The sequence below is a fragment of the Leptonychotes weddellii genome, chromosome X (assembly GCF_054177405.1).
Source record: "Leptonychotes weddellii isolate Sample4059 chromosome X, ASM5417740v2, whole genome shotgun sequence".
NCBI classification, from domain to species: Eukaryota; Metazoa; Chordata; class Mammalia; order Carnivora; family Phocidae; genus Leptonychotes; species Leptonychotes weddellii.
In genome coordinates this window covers 52,193,111-52,199,702 of record NC_138385.1, presented here as the reverse complement: position 1 = coordinate 52,199,702, position 6,592 = coordinate 52,193,111, and positions in this window count along the sequence as shown.

Sequence of the window (6,592 nt, the reverse complement as noted above, 5' to 3'; positions counted from 1 at the left end):
GCTCTTCTTTTCTTCGATCTCCTGTTGAGTTTGTAGGTGTTCAGAATGGTTTGATCCCTATCCAGCTGAATTCCTGAGAGGAGACGAAATCCAGGTCTCCTACTCCTCCGCCATCTTGCTCTGCCCCTGGAGTTGCATCTTAAATGCCATTGTCAAACCCAAGGTCATCTGGATCTTCTCCTATGTTATGATATAGCAGTTTTATAATTTTGTGTTTTATATTTAGGTCTGCGATCCATGTTGATTTAACTTTGTGTGAATACTGTAAGGTCTTTGTCTAAATTCATTTTTTGTCATATAAATATCTAGTTGTTCTAGAAAAATTTGTTGAAAATAATATATTTACATATTTGTATAGCTTATGCTTCTTTGTCAAAGATCAGTTGACTAGATCTATATGGGTCTATTATCTTGGCTCGCTATTCTGTTCCATTGATCTATTTGTCTCTTCTTTAAGTAATACCAAAATGTCTTAATTGCTTTAGTTTTATAGTAACTCTTGGAGTGGTGTCAATCCTTTCAACTTTATTATTCTCCCTCAATGTTATGTGGTCTATCATGAGTCCTGTGCCTCACCATACACACATTAGAATCAGTTTGTTGGGAGGAGTCCAAGATGGTGGAGGAATAGGAGACCTTAATTTTGTCTGGCCCAGGGATTCAGCTAGAGAGCTATCAAACCAATCTAAACACCTGTGAGCCAAATGAAGATCAAAGAAAAGAATAGCTGCAACTCTACAAATAGACAAGTGGCCATTTTCTGCAAGGTAGGAGGTGTGGAGAAGTGAACCCAAGGCAATATATGGGAAGATAGACCCCCCCAGGGGTGAGTGGGAGGGAGCCTCCGGCAGCTGGCTTTAGGCAAGTGATAGAGCAGAGGAGCACAAAATTGGAACTTTTAGAAGTCTGCTCCGCTGAAGCACCTCACTCAGGCAGCTTAGTGGGAGGTGAAACACTGGGACAGGTGTGATCTCAGGATCCTCAGAGTCACAAGAAGACCGGGGATGCCTGAGTGCAGCAGAGCTCCCAGGTATCAGATCAGGGAAGCCAGCCCCAAAGAGTGAGCCCAAGAGTGGGCTTTCATCCCAAGGTTGCCATAAACTGTGATCTATGGCACAGTAGGGCCCTTGCTCTTCCAGCAGGGGCCCAACAAAATGACAGAACCAGGGAAAGCCCCCTCTCTGCCCTGGGATGAGCAGTAGGGGAGCATGCTGCAGGAGCCTGCTGAGTTTGAAGACTCCAAATGGTGTGTGCCTGAGATAGAAATGCTTGTTCACAGGCTGGGTGAGCACAGAATATGGCCAGAGAGCAGGGAGAGAGGACTGATTGACTGCTTTTCTCTGAGGGCTCCCAGAGGAGTGGGGCCCTGAGCTTTCGGCTGTGGTGCCAGAGATTGGGAGGCCATCTTTTTCATTCTCATACTCTAAAGCTGCACAGAAAGACTTCAGGGAACAAAAGCCACAGAGAACAAACTGGAGCAGATTACTTAGCCTGGCTCCAGGCAAGGGCAGAGCAATTACAAATGGGGAAAAGACATTTGAGACTCAATGCAACAGGCCCCTCCCCCAGAAGACGCACGAGTCTGTGGAGTTTGGTATGTGCAGAGATGGAGACAGATTGACCTGGAGGATCTGTTGCTGTGACATTGAGGCTCTGGGCTGGAGATTCCTGCATGGCCACATTTGCTCTGACCCTCTAAAGAGAAGCAGAAAGATGCCAGGGAACAAAAGCCACCCAGCCAACCAGCTCACATTAAGCCCATCCCCCTGACAAGGGGTGTGACAACTCCACCCAGGCAAAAACCTGAGAAGAGGAGCAGCAGGCCCCTCGCCCAGAAGACAGACTGGAAGAACAGTCTTGTTCATGGTGAATAATCTTTTAATGTAGTGTTGGATCCTATTAGTTGGATCTTGCTGAGTATTTTGGCATCCATGTTCATCAGGGATATTGGTCTGATATTCTTTTTGATGGGGTCTTTGCCTGGATTTGGGAACAGGGTAATGCTGGCCTTATCAAGTTTGGAAGTTTTCCCTCTGTTTCGATTTTTGGAAACTGCTTCAATAGAATTGGTATTATTTCTTCTTTAAATGTTTGGTAGAAATCCCCTGGGAAGCCATCTGGCCCTGGACTCTTGTTTTTTGGGAGGTTTTTGATTACTGCTTCAATGTCGTTACTGGTTATTGGTCTACCAGATTGTCCATTTCTTCCTGTTTCAGGCTCGGTAGTTTATAAGTTTCCAGGAAGGCATACATTTTTTCCAGGTTGCTTAATTTGTTGGCATATAGTTGCTGGTAATAATTTCTAATAATTGTTTCTATCTCCTTGGTGTTAGTCATAATCTCTCCCCTTTCAGTCAGGATTTTATTAATTTGGGTCCTTTCTGTTTTCTTTTGGATAAATCTGGCCAGTGGTTTATCAATCTTATTAATTCTTTCCAAGAACCAGCTTCTAGTTTCATTGATCTGTTCTACTGTTTTTCTGTTTACTATTTCATTGATCGCTGCTCTAATCTTTACTGTTTTTCTTCTGCTGCTTGGTTTAGATTTTGTTGTTGTTCCTTCCCAAGCTCCTTTAGGTGTAAGGATAAAAAAACAGGACCCATCCATATGCTTTCTACAAGAGACTCATTTTGAATCTAAAGGCACCTCCAGATTGAAATTGCAGGGAAGGAGAAACATTTATCATGCCCGCAGACCTCAAAAGAAAGTGAGGGTAGCAATTCTCATATCAGACAAATTAGATTTTAAACCAAAGATGGTAGTAAGAGATGTAGAGGGACACTATATCATACTTAAAGGGTCTATCAACAAGAAAATCTAACAATTATAAATATCTATGGCCCCAACATGGGAGCAGCCAACTACCTAAGCCCACTGTTAACCAAAATAATCATATCGATAATACATTAATAGTAGGAGACCTCAACACTCCACTCTCAGCAATGGACAGATAATCTAAGCAGAAGATCCAATACAGAAACAAAAACTTTGAAGGACACATTGGACCAGATGGACTTCCTAGATATATACAGAACATTCCACCCTAAAACAACAGAATACACATTCTTCTCAAACACACATGGAACTTTCTCCAGAATAAACCACATACTGGGTCACAAATCAGTTCTCAACTGATACCAAAAGATTGAGATTATTCCCTGCATGTTTTCAGACCACAATGCCTTGAAACTGGAACTCAATCACAAGAAAAAATTTGGAAGGAATTCAAACCCTTGGAAGTTAAAGAGCATCCTGCTAAAGAATGATTGGATCAACCAGGAAATTAAGGAAGAACTTAAGCAATGCATGGAAACTAATGAGAATGAAAACATATCGGTCCAAAACCTATCAGATACTGCAAAGGTGGTCCTAAGGGGAAGTACATTGCCATCGAAGCCTCTCTCAAAAAAAAAAAAAAACAACGGAAAAATCCCAAATGCACGAGCTAACTGTACATCTAAAGGAGCTGGAGAAAGAACAGCAAATAAATCCTAAACCACGCAGAAGAGAAATAATAAAGATTAGAGCAGAGATCAATTAAATAGTAACCAGAAAAACAGTAGAACAGATCAACGAAACTAGAAGCTGTTTCTGTGAAAGAATTAATAAGATAAACAAACATCTGGCCAGACATATCCAAAAGAAAAGGAAAAGGATCCAAATCAATAAATTCATGAAGGAAAGGGAAGAGATCACGACTAACACCAAGGAAATAGAAACAATTATTAGAAATTATTACCAGCAACTATATGCCAACAAATTAAGCAACCTGGAAAAAATGGGTGCTTTCCGGGAAACTTATAAACTACCAAGCCTGAAACAGGAAGAAATAGACAGTCTGAATAGACCAATAACCAGTAACGAAATTGAAGCAATAATCAAAAACCTCCCAAAAAACAAGAGTCCAAGACCTGATGGCTTCCCAGGGGATTTCTACCAAACATTTAAAGAAGAAATGATACCTATTTTTCAGAAGCTGTTTCAAAAAATAGAAACAGAAGGAAAACTTCCAAACTCATTCTATGAGGTCAGCATTACCCTGATTCCAAAACCAGACAAAGACCACATTAAAAAGGAGAATATCAGACCAATATCCCTGAGGAACTTGGATGCCAAAATACTCAACAATATCCTAGCCAATAGGATCCAATAGTATATTAAAAGGATTATCCATCACGACCAGGTGGGATTTATTCCTGGGATGCAAGGGTGGTTCAACATTCACAAATCAATCAGTGTGATAGAGCACATTAATAAAATAAAAGACAAGAACCATATGATCCTCTCAATTGATGCAGAAAAAACATTTGACACAATACAGCATTCTTTCCTGATTAAAATTCTTCAGAGTGTAGGAATAGAAGGAACATACCTAAAAGCCATCTAGAAAAATCCCACAATGAATATCATTCTCAATGGGGAAAAACTGAGAGCTTTTCCCTTAAGGTCACAAACATGACAGGGATGCCCACTCTCACCACTTTTGTTCAAAATAGTACTAGAAGTCCTAGCATTAGCAATCAGACCACAAAAAGAAATAAAGGCATTCAACTTAGCAAAGAAGTCAAACTCTCTCTCTTCACTGATGACATGATACTTTATGTGGAAAATCCAAGGAATCCACCCCCAAATTGCTATAACTCATACAGCAATTCAGCAACCTGTCAGGATACAAAATCAATGCACAGAAATCATTTGTATTCCTATACACTAACAATGTTACTGAAGAAAGAGAAATTAAGGTATCGATTGCATTTACAATAGTACCAAAAACCATAAGATACCTAGGAATAAACCTAACCAAAGAGGTAAAGGATGTATACTCTACAAAATACAGAACACTTATGAAAGAAATTGAGGAACACATAAAGAGATGGAAAAAAAACATTCCATACTCATGGTTTGGAAGAATAAATATTGTGAAAATGTCTATGCTGCCCAGAGCAATCTACACATTCAAAGCAATCCCTATCAAAATACCATCAACATTTTTCACAGAGCTGGAACAAACAATCCTAAAATTGTATGGAACCAGGAAAAAAAAGAAAACCGAATTGCCAGGGAATTGTTGAATAAAGAAAGCTGGGGCCATCACAGTGCCTGACTTCAAGCTATATTACTGTGATCTTCAAAACAGCATGGTATTGGCACAAAAACAGACACGTACATCAGTGGAAGAGAATAGAGACCCCAGAAATGGACCCTCAACTCTATGGTCAACCAATCTTCAACAAATCAGGAATGAATATCCAATGGGGATAAGGCACTCTTTTCAATAAATGGTGCTGGGAAAATTGGACAGCCACATGCAGAAGAATGAAACTTGACCGTTCTTATACCATACACAAAGATAAATTCATAATGGATGAAAGACCTCAATGTGAGACAGGAATCCATCAAAATCCTACAGGAGAACATAGGCAGTAACCTCTTCCATATTAGTCACAGCGACTTCTTTCAAGACATGTCTTAAAGGCAAGGGAAACAAAAGCACAAAATGAACCTCTGGGACTTCATTAAGATAAAAAGCTTCTGCACAGAAAAGGAAACAGTCAGAAAAACAAGAGGCAACCCACAGAATGGGAGAAGATATTTGCAAATGACATATCAGATAAAGGGCTTGTATCCACAATCTGTTAAAAACTTCTCTTGCAACCAGAGGGCCATAATCAGGTTTTTATATTTTTCCTTAGAGGTATATATTGCAATGATTCACTGTAAAAAATGATGTTATTACTCATATTAAATATTCTTTAAATAAAAAAAAATCCTTCTCAAACTCAACACCCAAAAAAACCCAAATAATCCAGTCAAAAAATGGGCAGAAGACATGGACAGACACTTCTCTGAAGAAGACATACAAATGTCTAATAGACACATGAAAAAATGCTCAACATTACCAGCCATCAGGGAAATACAAATCAAAACCACAATGATATATCACCTTACACCAGTTAGAATGGCAAAAATTAATACAGGGAACAACAAATTTTGGAGAGGATGTGGAGAAAGAGAACTCTCTTACACTGTTGGTGGGAATGCAAGCTGCTACAGCTACTCTGGAAAACAGTATGGAACTTCTTCAAAAAGTTAAAGATAGAGCTACCCTAGGACCCAGCAATTGCACTACTGGGTATTTACCCCAAAGATACAGACATAGTGAAAAGAAGGGGCTCATGCACCACAATGTTCATAGCAGCAATGTCCACAATAGTGAAACTGTGGAAGGATACAAGTTGCCCTTTAACAGATGAATGGGTAAAGATGTGGTTCATATATAGAGTGGAATATTACTCAGCAATCGGAAAGGATGAATATCCACCATTTGCATAGACATGGATTTTACTGGAGGGGATTATGCTAAGTGAAATAAGTCAAGCAGAGAAAGATAATTATCATAATTTCACTCATATGTGGAACAGAAGGAATAGCATGGAGGACCACAGGGGAAGGGAGGGAAAACTGAATGGGAAGAAATCAGAGAGGGAGACAAACCATAAGAGACTCTGGACTCTGTGAACCAAACTGAGGTTTACAGAAGGGAGGGGGGTGGGAGGATAGGGTAACTAAGTGATGGTTATTAAGGAAGGAAT